Below are 13,766 nucleotides of genomic sequence, written 5' to 3'. Positions count from 1 at the left end.
GTAGTTGTGCAGAAGCATCTAACAAGCGGGCGGGTCACCTACAAAGGGATCACACAAGGTCCAAAATGACCCCCCCAGTATTGTCCTCATAAGAAGTATACAAGAATCAAGAAAGACCGGCAGTACATAATTAGAGATTCAAGAAAAGATCCACCGTGCAATCTGATAAGGTTGAATTTGAGGGAGGAATCGTCTCTCAACGCCATGTCGTCACTATGCCAAAGGGAGCATACGAGACGGATAGACAGGCTCTCGGTATTAGTCTCGATGGGACGCCCTAATTACCTAATGGTTCATCTTCTGAAGACATCACTTTACTGTTATTTAATTCGGCATGCAAAGGTGTTACTACTATATAAAGTTGGAACGGTATGAACACCGTTTTTGGTCATGAAATGGTGCAAACGTCATTTGTCATGCTTTTCTCCACCCGTCATCCATGGACTATCACTTGCCAATATCGACCTTGGACGGTAACATTAAAATAAAAATTTGAGACTTTTAAAGATTGGAGGGCCAATCGCGTACAAGTCCTGCACGCCTGGAGCAGACTGATTTCCCAGTAAGGTTGCACGCCAAGCTTGCAGTTCCCATTCTAACATCAACAGTCCATCTACACGCTTAAAATCACCAAGAACAGAGTCGACGGAAGAGTCCGCCTTCGAAAAGTCTCTGATTCGCTCCTTCAAAGAGGAGCAGCATCTTGAGCCAATTTGGAGAGGAGAGAGCAGGAAAGACCTCCAACAATGGAACAACTGCCAAATGCACAATGGCATAGCCCAACATCCACCAGTACATTTGTATCCTCTCCATATCATTCTCAAAATAAATAGTCGCCAGAAATTACTAGAAAACAAGATGCCGAAACATACCTTTTGAAGCGGGAGTGGTTGGATTTAAATCTGTGGTTGAATGCACTTGTATATTCTGTTCAGCTGATATCCTCAAAGCCATGATGCAGTGGCGAGTACAAATTAATTCCTCACTTCTAACTAATATGCGCAGAAGAGGTAACAGGAAACTGCTATAATAAATAATGTGGAACGAGTAGCATTCGGCAGGTAAATAGATCCATTTTCTTTGAAGAGGAGAACAAACAATTCCCCAGGAAAATGATTTACAGAAGAATCAACAAAATAGAAGTATTTCACAGCATGAACCTCCTGGAAGCTTCATGTTTCCCATTTCCCGTCTCATGGAAAACCATCTCAGCTCCAACGCGCCCTTTCAAGTTTGCTGATTTTCTGTGGAACTTTTTTTTTTTTTTTCCTTCTCGCTAGGCAAGTGAAATTCTATGGAGCTAACTACCTTAGCTATTTTAAAATTGTCATCTGATGATACGCCTCATTCAACCTGTTCATGATTCTGGATGCATCATTGAGTCTATTTGCTCTCTCGTATATACTCGCCACAACAAGATGCAACTCCTTCTTGTTAATGTTCTGATCAGAGTCAAGTCTCTGAAAGAGAGACTCTACCATCGAGAAGTCCTTTCTTGCACCGTAGACTGAGCATCTGGAAATAACTTCATCTGAAAAACGCATCCTCTTTCCTGCATCTCCATGTAAACTGCATCTGCCTTTTCAAAGTCACGCAACTTCCCATAAGCATTTAGGATGATAGCAATGACATCGAAATCAGGAAAGTACCCAGCCAGTCTCATCTTATCAAACACCTCGATGACGTTGGCGTATTTCTATTCCTTGAAAGGAGCTCGATCATGCAGCCAAATACTGCTATATCCTTTACCTCTCCTGCATCAAAACCTTGGCGGAAAACCCAAGTGGCCTCCTCTAAGGACCAGCTCTAGCAAGAATTTTTATTGCGGTCTCTAGATATTGTCTTAAGCGCCTAAGCTCATGGAGTAATCGCTTCGCATGACCAACCAAACCGGCCCTTTCATAAGCCACAATCATGGTCTGATAAAGCACCTGATCAATCTCAACCCCGAGCTCCTCAGCTTTTGAAACAATGTCGCTGCACGGTCTAATTTTCACTGCCTTGCCCCATGCTCGCAATTATTGTCGAGTAACTATTGCATTCGGTTAGATTCCTATATTCTGCATTTCCTGGACCAGATTTGTCGCCTTCTCATGCTCGAGAGATTTTCCATATATCTTTATCATAGTATTGTAGGTAACAACATTCCCAAATATAATATCCTTCTCTGCATCAGTGAAACAGATGAATGGCTTCGCCAAAGAGTTCAGCCTCACCATACACCTCAAAAAAAAGCGTATTATAACTAACAACATTTGGTTCAATTAACATCTTCCTCATGCTCCAAAACAGCCTATCCGCTTCCTTAGCCATATCGAGCTGACCATAGACATCAATCATAATGTTGCACGTCGAGATCGAGAGGCCTTTAACCTCGTTCATCTCGAAAACACAGACAATGCCTCCACAAACTTCTGATTCTCCACGTATAAACAGAGCAACGTCAATAACTGACAGTATCGGCATAACATCCGCTTCCGCATCTCCTCAAGAAGAAGCCGGGTCTTCTGGCGAAAAAGTTTTCAGCTTTACCGAACACGTGAATCATGGTATTATACGCGACGAGGTCCGGCATTATCCCCAGAATTCTTCAGCCTCGAGGAAGATCGAGATCGCCTTCGAGTAGTCGCCCAGCTTCCGCGACAGCTCGATCAAGTTACTGTACAGAACAAGGTCGCCCGACACGCGGGTCCTGCTCCATCCTCTGGAGCCAAGAGAGCGGAGTCGAACATGGCGGCCTTGCCAAAATGCGTGATCAGCGTCGAGTAGAATGTACCGGTCGGGCGCGAGGCCCCTCTGGCGCATTTCCTCGAACAGGCCGTGGGCGACGGCCCTGCCTGGCGCGGAGGGCGTTGCGGGTGGCGACGTTGTAGGCGAACACCGAGGGGGTGTAGCGGGCCTCCTCGTTGATCCAGTCGAGGAGGGCGAGGGAGCGCCGCCAGTCGCGCTCGCGGGAGAGGAGGGAGACCATGAAGCGGATGGAGAGCTGGCGCCCCTTGTAAGGGGAGGAGGGAGAAGAGCTCCCGCTCGTCGCGGGTCTGGGAGATGGAGGAGACCCAGGTCGTCCGTGTCGATGCTGTGGTCGAGGTGGGGCGACTCCGACCGCCGGAAGGTGGGTGCCCGGTGCCGGGCTGCAGGGTTCTGCGCCACATCCTTGTTGCCTGCTGAAGAAGAAGAAGCTGAGGGTGCGGAGGGCGAGGGAGATTGGAGGGCGTTGAGCTGCTGGTGATGAAGGAGGGTCTGGCGAATGGCGAGGAAGGAAGGAAGGAGGAAGGAGATAGCGTCAGCTCTATTTCTGCATGGTTGCTGCATAGTAGTAAGCAGCGGAGTGACCAGGTGCTTTCAATGCTTTCAAATTGACTTTATTTGGGAGAAATATCACAAATGATCCCTGAATATATGTTCAATTTCACGAGCTTTCGATTACTTAATTTGACTCCTAAATTTTCATCTAATATTTAATTTTATTTATAAACTTTCGATTGTTGAATTTAATTATAAACTTTCATTTGAAGCACACACTCATCTCTCAAGAAAGATTTGCCTTTGGCGGCCGATCATGAGACACATGCCAAGATCTTCCACACCATTTACAACAGCTAGAGGGTGTCTGGGGTTTAGAGTCCTTATCAAACCATTGCCGTACAAAGACATCAACATCAAATGTTTGAAAGAATACAAATCAAATACTTGAGCTCCTAGATCTATATGAATCTAGTTTGAAAGAGTGGAATAAAAATTTAAATCAGGAGGGAGAGCAGCCTAATCTTTAGAGAGATTGTGAAGTACGATACAACATCCTCCTTGATGGCTATCGATTGGACGATTGGTCGAACTGATCTCTACGTTCACCAAGATTAGTTGCAAAAGTTCTATCAACATAGAAACTCCCGGAACAAATGAGAAAAAAAGAAAACAGAGAGCTTCAAAGAGGGAAGACTATAGCATGAATGCCCAAAGTGGTTACAAATCGCAATAAAAACCGAACAAGAGCATATAAGAAAGAATGAGACTAAGAAGTAAGAACTCCGGCCCCCAGTGCCTTCGTGGCATCCCGGCTGATAGACGGTGAAGGAGGAGGACCGGACGCCGGAGGGCTATGAGAGGAGGTCACCGTTTCTTTAGAGCAGCGTAGTTGCATCGGCTAGACTCACGATCCTGTACAATCCGCTGCTTGTCAACGTGAAAGTGTCCTTGCTATTGTCCTGGCCGAAAGAGAATACCGCGCCTAGAGCGGGCGACGACTCGATTCTCGCATCACACTGTATAGGGAGTGTCCTTTGCGCAGGTGTAAGGGACTTGAGCGCTAGTGAAGTTGCCGCTGTTCTCAGGATTCTCCGTGCCACCCAGAATGCCCGCCACTGCCATACAGATCCGCGTACAGGTATCTGGAATCAAAATTCATAGAGTCTCAGCTCGTTGTCCTCGGTGATTTCAGTTGAACTGAATTGTGGACGTGATCTTGAAGAGGAATTGCTAGAATCAATGGATATACTGAGATCCGTCCGTGACGGTGGAAGAAGCCTATATGGACTTACCTTCCATACAAACGGATCGCCATAGACCGATAGAAGTAGCCTCCGGTGATCGATGCAGAACCTTGCGGATTCTGGGGCTGGGAGTGATTATATCCCATCACAGGAAAAATAGGTTTGATGGAGCTAGCAGATGTATTGCGCCCGAGGGCTCTGTGGGGATGATACAGAACGGGCCCTCGTAGACGCGCCATCCATAGTTTCCACCTTAGTGACTATGTCCACCTCTTCGTATACATCCTGTCAGGACATCGACCGGTCATCCCTTTCCGAAATCAAAAGAAAAAAAAGGCGTGCCGGTCAATGCATGTGAAAGTTGCATTGATTCGAGCGTCTCATGGACTCGAAAACAATGGAGACTGCATTACAGTTTCTGATCTCTGATACAGTTAATTGCATAAGCAGCAAATGACTAAGAGGAAACGTTCAGAAGTGCGAGCGAACCTGGCCAACGTCTCCGCAAAGAAAGTAGGAAGGCCTTTCCAAGTCGAAGCTGCATCGCCAAGGATTCCTGAAATCCCAGGGCCCAAATTTCGGGTTCTAATTCCTTATCTACGGGAAAATGGATTGTCTTTAGAACGAATAATTTCCCCATAGTTCAGATTCACACCTATTGGTCGTCGAATCTGCCATGACATACCACGAATGTAAGGCATGCAAGAAGAACTAAAGAAAAGACGACCAGGAAGGCTCGGAGCGAACTGGAACATATTACAGAACACGCACGAAATCCAGGTATGGTGCAAACTCGACGCTAGTGGTTTACCTGGTAAGTTATCGACATCGAGCCTCATAATCTTTCCGAGCAAGGATTTTTTGTTCTGCGAGAAGTTGTAGGATCGCCGATACTCCTCCATCGCCCATCATGAAGTACAAGTACCCATCTTTTGACCGAAAAGAGAATTTGACCGCCGTGATGAGTAGTGAACGGGGAGGCCCATCGTGAATATTCTCCTCACTTCATTTGGATTGACTTTGCCTCTGAAAAATACAGATTGCGACATGGATTTATCTACATCCGTCCGCAGTAACGACGGGCGGAACGTTTAGAGTGATGCGCAGTTTTATTTACCGGTGAAGACTGATTAGCGGTGAACTCTGATATGACACTGTGATATCAGGCAAGGGCTTTGCATTATCCGGTCCTATCTTCGAAGGATCGCATCCCACGTCCGAGTTGCACGAACACCTACCGAATTAGTAAGGCCACTTGGTCTTATCACAATTGAAGGAAACAAAAGAACCGGCCGTTATTCTGGTAATTCGATGGAATGCCAGTCCCATCATCCCAAGCTCGCTCTGAAAATGCACTTCATCGGTCAGATCAAAGAAGGCTTGACTCGTCAATTCTATTATCTCTCCCGAACCCTGCTCCAGGGATCGTGTGAGCCATATCTTACCAGGTTGATTGGATAAGAACACCCGATTTGAACCATCAGGATGAGCTGCCATATTAGGTAGACCATTCCCGAGTTTCTCCAGGCAAAACGCCAGTCGGGGGTGCTTCTTGAATTCTCTGCACTACCTAACTTAACTGGCCCAATTAGAGAAGCATACTGACGTCATCAGAAGCCCCACCAAATTCGTTGCAAAACTCTACTGCTGAACCGCGGAATCGGATATCTTGCTTCCAGAACTGGGTGTTGTTTGGCTCTACTTTCAAAAGCAAAAGGAGAATTTAATATGGATGTGTTGTGGCACTTGTCCCAGAGATTTGAGCAGAAATCAAGCGTGTAGAGTTGGGACCGTGTTGAATTCACGAAATTGAAGAATTGCAGAGAACAGGAACCACACGAGGTGCTTGTTCGACTCGGGATACAGTTGAGCTGAAAATGGATCACATCTCTGCAAAAGCAAGCAGACCCACAACATGTAAAATGGCTAAGGATGTTAAAATTTTCCCCCTCTGACAGCTATGCTATATGTAAAATGCAAGGTAAACATCGTTGTAGCTATAACTTCATGGAAGCTCTAGAGACATAAACAAAAGTACTCCAAAAGAGGAATCATTTCAGAGAAGTGGAAACCCGGGAGTGCAAATTGGCTTTCATTTGATTCTACTTCCTTAACTGCACAAATTAATCTACTCTCAATGAAAAGGCAATCAAATCACGCCAAAAAATGTCTTTAGCAACATGAGAGCAAACAGCAAATGAAGCCTTTACTGCACAAAGAATTGACTTTAGAAGAGAAGCACAAATCCACGGTCTGAGATGTTCATCGCTTTGAATTGCTTCACAGCTGTAGATCGCGAGCGGAATTGCAGCAAACACTGCCATTGTATCGACAAAGGGCAGACTGGCATTATTGGCATCAAGGGTGCTTCTGCTTCCAGCACAACAAAGCATGATAATCCCAAACAGTGAGTCTGCCAATCCACAAACCGAAGTTCAAAAAAATTGAATGAAGCAAACAGGAAACAACAAACAAGGTTGATTACTGGCTAAAAAGATGACTACTTTTCATCCCTTTTCAGATGTTATCACTGTCTATGCCTCTGTTAACAATAGAACAGTGAACGAAGCCTATAGAGAGAGACACAAGAAGCAGACAAACGCATACTCAAAATCAGTGCACAATGGATATGAAGCGGAATAGCGGAGCAGCAGCAAGAGCAGGAGGCTGTGAATGACGAATCTTCATCACCAGAGAACCTCTCATTTTCGCAGTTTTGCAATGGCATTACCGCCAAGAAATTACACAAGCACAAATTCAATCTCCGTAGCTTCATCCACTGAAATTCCCGAAAAAGTTTGAAGAAAGAAGCAAATGGATGCGCGAAAACTGAAGTCGCATCACTTTCCTCAGCTGATGTTCCCAGAGTTCATTCACATTCTTGGACTCTTTGTCTGTCACCAGAAACAAGAAGGAAGGAGAACAATGGAGGATGAAAATAAAAAACGAAATACTTCTTTTCACCAAACTCAAGTCTGTAGGATTTGAGAAACCGTCAACTCAAGCTTGTGATTAGAAATTGAAGTGGGGAAAGATGGATATTCTAAGTTAAGAGCCTGTTAGGTCAGACTGATATGGTTGACTTTCATCTGTAAGACTCAATGCGTGATTAATGGTGATTGTTAAGAAAAAGGAACAAGTTGGCCTCGAAATACATATCTATTCGCAATCTAAAAGATTGATTTGGACACATATTTCAATTCTCACAAAGCTCAAGGATTGAAACGGTGACCACGGCGTAACCCGCTTGGACCAGCCGTTCAGATAAAAACAATGAAACAGTTAACCGTTTTTGATGCTGCTGCTCCAACTCTCCTGCATGGCAATCAGCACTGCTCTAAGCACTTAAATTGTTGGACGAAGATTTCAAAAACCGTCGAGCTAGTATATCAGAACTGATGTAAGAACACATATCATCGCACCCTACAATCTTGCAGGCACTATTTGGCCTAAAACAAGCGTAGTTTATGAATTAAACACAGTGTTGACATGACTCTAAGTAAAGGACAGCAAAGGACCTATCCAGATCGTCCTGTGATCGATCAAGCGCTCTAATTTGATTGTTATTGACGCTAAGCTAGATTACGCGGGAGTTCATAATTTAGCAAAATTCCTCTTCTGTGAAGGTTGTTCAACTTTGGAGTTTATTGACACGGTTGGACGTGGATGTCTGCCTCTCGAAAGACTAAAAACGTATGTATTGGACTTTGGACCAATCCGTCCAATGCACGGCACTGCAAACTGGGAAAGCGCAGAGCATCTTCTGTGCCACTGACCCACAGGCAGGGCAGGCAAGCCAAGCCCAAGCCAAAGCATTCCAAAGTAACCCTTGGCTTGGATCTAGGAGGCCCCAGTAATGGGAAGCAAGACTTTTCGTGGACCGCTGTTCACATCCCAAAAACATCAATTTTTCCAAACTCATGTTGGGTCCACTGGAAAAATATAAATTTTCATAGAATTCTTTACATCTCAATCAGTCCTATCTATCACATCATTTGTACTGTAAATCTATTCGATATTTTCCTCCTTTTTGCAAGTTCAACTTCTGTATCAAAATATTAGCAAACCTACCCGTCAATAAGAGCTTACCTCAAATTAGCTCGTGAGCATGATCCAGCTATATTGAGTTCACTAATTCGGGATCGCTACTCCCGATGGACTCGGCCATGGCGCCTCAAACGCATACAAGAAAAGTCAAATCCGGCGGGCGGATGACGGTATTGCTGGTTCTTGTGTATTGGGGGCATGTAGTTCATCTTAGGGCACGTCTACGAACCTTCGATGGTCGGATCTTCCGGGATCGCCCGTCGTCGGATTACTGAAGAATCAATCTCGGTCGTCCATCGACGAGACACGACAAGAGGGACTTGAGTACTAGGGACGAATTGATCAGTCGACAGAGAGGTCCCGTTCATCTTTTTTCACATGAACCCGGACCTCCATCAGCAGGGATAATAATAGTAATTCGCAATAAAATATTTTAGCCTACAAGAATCAGTCAAATCTCCCAACATTTAATACATCGTTCCAGGTCGATAAACGCATCTGCTTCCTCCCGTCAATCGGAAGTCGCTCGTCAAGCCCGCCCTACGAAAGTCTTAGTCGTCTTCCTGCTATCGCCCCAGCCAAAAAAAAAACCCAGAGCAGCTTGCCTTTATAAGAGTTCCTCCCACTTTCTTCGGTCGCTGCATCGTCGCCAATCGCCATCCCCGTCGGCGAGCGAGCTTATCGATCTATGGAGTTCTTCAACCAGGCCAAGGCGGTGCGGCTCCGGAGCTTCCACGGCAAGTACCTGGTGGCCAACGAGGACGAGGAGACGGTCCGCCAGAGCAAGAACGTCCTACCGCCGGGCCCAGTGGGCCGTCGAGTACGTCGCCGGCAACAGCCACGTCGTCCGCCTCCGGAGCTGCCGGCAAAGTACCTCGCCGCCTCGGAGGAGCCTTACCTCTTCAGCATTTCAGGTACATGGGAGGCCGAGGATCGAATATGGCTTTCGATTCGTTTTCTGGTCTGATTTGTTCTTGTTTTTAAAGGTTTCTATTTTAGATTTGATTTTAAGAAACCCATTCTTGCAAATTTGGATTTACCAGTGCTGTTATTGATGAGAAGAAAGCTGAAAATTACCAACATGAAATTGCTAACATTTGAAAAATTTACCGGCATGTCTTGCAAATCACCAATCATATCTTGAAAGTGAGAATTTCAGCTCCTTGTTCTAGAATTTTTCGTCCGTAGTTTTGATAAAACCTACCCAGTCAAACAAATCTTGCAACCTCATCTACAAGCTTGGGCAATGATGACTTCAGTTGCAAAGCTAAAATTGGTATTCTTTTCCCCCTAAAAAATTGATTCTAAATAAAACAATTCCTTCTTGATCCCGACTTGTTAGTCAAACTCGATTAGGCCCGATCAATTGCTCGAGTTTTTTATAATTTCCAACCACGGCGCTTTTAGATAATGATTTCAGGGCCGATATCGGGATCGTGCAAACTTTATTGACATCAGTTTTCCATGATTTTCTGCAAAATAACCAGCAAGTCGAGCTTATATATGGTTCTGGTTTGGTCATACAAAAGGCAAGAAAGTGGTGCAATCAAGTCCCCAATCCAAGAACGACAAGTCCGTCGAGTGGGAGCCGCGAAAGGACGGGGACTACGTGAAGCTAAGGGCAAAGCGCGGATGTACCTACGCGGGAACGGAGCATGCCGCCCTGGCGGAGCTTCGGTCACGCACGACATCCCCCACCGGACCGCCACGCAAGAGTGGGTGTTGTGGGGCGTCGACATGGTCGACCTTGTGGTGGACCATGAAGCGGCCGACTTGGCCCGCGGCCACCTGTTGTCCTATCCGAGCTCGGTGTCGGAAACCTTGGAGGATTACTCGGCGACGATCACGAGGACCCGGTCCGAGGAGCGGAGTCGGGCATGGAAATAGTAGTCTCGACTCAGCCATTGCCTGGCTCTAAGGTAAGGCCTAAGGTCCCTTCTGTTTCCGTACAATGTTAGTTTAGTTCCGGATGCGTCGCCAGATTTGACAAATTGCACTCATATGTATTAGATTACGAGATATATATGAGCTAGAGAGAGGGGAGGAGGGACAGCATATAACATTTAAAAGGGGTGTTTTGAACTAGTGTGTGGGGATATTGTCGTCTCATCCAAGCTGCGTCGGAAAGCTTGGAGGATTACTCGGTGGACGATCACGAGGACCGGGGTTGAGGAGCGGGTCGGGCATGAAATGGTGGTCTCGACTCAGCCATCGCCTAGCCCTAGGTAAAGGCCTAAGGTCCCTTCTGTTACCGTACTATTGTAGAAAGTTACAACATAAGAGCTCATGAGCGGCACCACAAACTCGTGGCCAATGAGTCCGGCACGCTTCACATGAGATTCACCCGATCTAAAGATTCACATGAGCGGACCATCTAGAGTTGCATATAATTAAGAAAAGGGCTATATATAATCATGACATGTTAGTTTAGTTCCGGACGCGTCATAGATTTGACAAATTGCACTCCTTATGTATGGGTTACTAGATATATATGAGCTAGAGAGAGGGAGAGAGGGAGAGGACAGCATAATGTTTAAAAAGGTGTTTTTGAACTAGTGTGTGGGGATATTGATTGAAGTCAATTATATAAGTCTACGGGCTATAAAAAATTGTCTTGTCAACGTTCTAATGAATATTTTTAACGGAAGTACAACTACGGACGAGGATGGTATTGCAAAAGAAAAGGAAAATTCAGGGGCGAAATTGTATAAATAGAAAGGATTGAAGGTTCTCCCATGGGTTTATTCTAGAAATTTCATTGATCAAATCTTTAAAGGTAGCTATAACGTTACTTGACCCTTTCTTTTTGCTTGGACTTTGGGCTTGAAAATGTTGACTTAAAGTTGGGAGCACTTCTTTTCCCCCTTGTAGCACAAGCAAATCCAAAAGGTACACTGAATAATTTTGAAGGCCCCGCCAATTTGATAAATTTTCTACGTGGGTCAAAAAGTGGGGGAGAAAAGGTAGGAATTAATTATGTTCATTCAATTACTAAGATAGATAGTACTTATTCATACTGGTCATGCTTCCTATTTTCTAAGCTTTAATTTCGATTTTATTTTCATGTTTGATTTCCTATCGTCAAAGGCTAATTTCATAGATGCATACTTAGAGTTCAAACTAATGGCATCTAAATTGTTTTCGAGTTCTTCTCTGGAAAGAACGATAGATTAGTAAAATCAAGCGATTGAATCTTACAAGAGCACGAAAGGGGCACCGACTACCTGATTTGATTAGGCACATGTTACTCGCAATTATTCATGCTATAAAATAGGTTAAAATGCTCATTTCAAGCCCATAATTTCCCTGAAAGATTGCTTATTGACACAGTTTGTCATTCGTTGACTAATTTCTCCTCTTATTTCTAAAAAATATAACCATCCTGTAAAACAAAGGTAAAAATAATAATAAAAGAGAGGAAATTCCGAAAGGTTGTGAGAATATTATTAGATCCTCCTTGTCATGCCCGCTTTAAACAAACGCCACTGACGCCGAATCGCCGATATATAGTTAAACTCCTAAACCGTCAAACGACGGATCACCCCCAACCAGCACCGTCACCATCTTTTTCTTCTCTCCCTCCCTCCCTCTCTCTCTCTCAATCCTGAATCTGACATTGTGCAGACCACGTTAATTTCCACAACATCGTCACCTCTCTGTCTTGCCACCCTTTTGTTCAGACAGGACAGGAACAAACCTCGTCTCACCGATCATTTTCGTCCTTGGTTCTTTTCTGGTCCCTAGGATTGATCTTTGTTTCGTTTTTCGTCACCCGGTGATCCTGCGTGACGTTCAGGGCGGCATGGAATTCTTCGCCAAGGCGAAATCCGTCCGCCTCCTCGGCCACCATGACAAGTACCTGCTGGCGGACGACGACGAGGAATCCGTGTGCCAGGACCGCAGTGGCTCCATCAGGCAGGCCAAGTGGACCGTGAGCTGTGGAAGGGCCGGTGTCGTGCGCCTGAAGAGCTGCTATGGCAGGTACCTTACGGCGTCCAACGTGCCCTTCCTCCTGGGGATGACAGGCAAGAAGGTCTTGCAGACGCTCCTGCCAGGAGAATGGATTCGTCCCTGGAATGGGAGCCCATCAGGGATGGGGTCCAGGTCCGGCTCAAGACGCGATACGGCAATTTCTGCGTGCAAACGGGGCTTGCCGCCCTGGAGGAACTCGGTCACGCACGACATACCGCACCGGTCCGCAACCCAAAATTGGATTCTGTGGGATGTCGATGTTGTGGAGATCAGGGAACAGCCGACTACTCCATTGCCAGAGGTAAAATATGATAAAGCTTCCGAACCGTCTCTTCCAGAACTGGACTCTCCTTCCTCGATTGAGCTCCGCTCACCGAAATCATCGGAATTAGAGGTAATTTCTATATTTCTTGATTACTAGATCGACAAGGATATATACTTTAGGCATGAAGGATGTCTTTCTTCATTAAAAATTCTAAATTAGACAGAGATCAGTTTGAGCAATGCATGATAATGTTGATCTAAACAGCCTGCACGGCATCTCTATCCTCGTGAGTGTCAATACATCGCTGAACGGACGTTCTGCTCGTGTCTTGAGCTTTGAAACTTATGGTTTGCATTTGGAGTTTATCTGTCTCGCCTAAACTTTTCTTGAATAATCATTTCAACTGGCATTTTCTTTGTCTTGAAAGAAAAATCATATCTTGGTCTTTCCAATGCAGTGTTATTATGTCCAAGTCCATCATGCTCCATTCAAATGAACTTCCTTTTGTGCATATGGCAAAATGCGATACTTTGAGTAGCATCTTCACGCATTGCAGCCATGCCCCTTTCCCTACTGATGCACTGATAAATTGTAATCGATCTACTCTGTGGGAATGTATGATTTCATGCAGAACACTTGTGAGGAGCAATTGAACATTCCTTTTCTGGTTTTCTTGTTTTGCAGGATGACGATTTCTTTGGTGGTGCGGTGAAAGCTGAAGGTAGGATGATCTACTACAGAGTGGCCAATGAAGACGGGGAACACTGAGGATGAGAATGAAGAGCTCGCTCACGTTCAAGGGAAGTAGATTGGAGGAGCTGGAAACTAGAGGAAGAGACAGGGCTTGAGGATATCATGGTCTGCTCTCAGTGGAACAAGAAGCTCTATCCCCTCCGGCTGCAGCTTCCTCCCAATAATGCACCGATGCACGCCGTGGTGGTTCCATCATCATCAAAAGGTATGTTCATAGTTCCTATAAAGTTGAAGTCCAA

At 45.3% G+C, this 13,766-nt stretch overlaps 4 pseudogenes; 1 reads left to right on the top strand and 3 right to left on the bottom strand.

Annotated features, from left to right (window-relative positions):
• Positions 1–1,313: 1,313 nt before the first annotated feature.
• On the bottom strand, positions 1,314–3,312 carry LOC120288796 (annotated as a pseudogene).
• A 700-nt stretch (positions 3,313–4,012) lies between these two features.
• Positions 4,013–13,766, bottom strand: part of LOC120288795 — a 12,180-nt pseudogene continuing 2,426 nt past the window's right edge.
• Positions 5,109–7,196, bottom strand: LOC120289095 (annotated as a pseudogene).
• On the top strand, positions 12,315–13,761 carry LOC120288971 (annotated as a pseudogene).

The sequence above is a fragment of the Eucalyptus grandis genome, chromosome 10 (assembly GCF_016545825.1).
Source record: "Eucalyptus grandis isolate ANBG69807.140 chromosome 10, ASM1654582v1, whole genome shotgun sequence".
NCBI lineage: Eukaryota > Viridiplantae > Streptophyta > Magnoliopsida > Myrtales > Myrtaceae > Eucalyptus > Eucalyptus grandis.
This window is presented reverse-complemented; position numbering and strand designations above follow the sequence as displayed.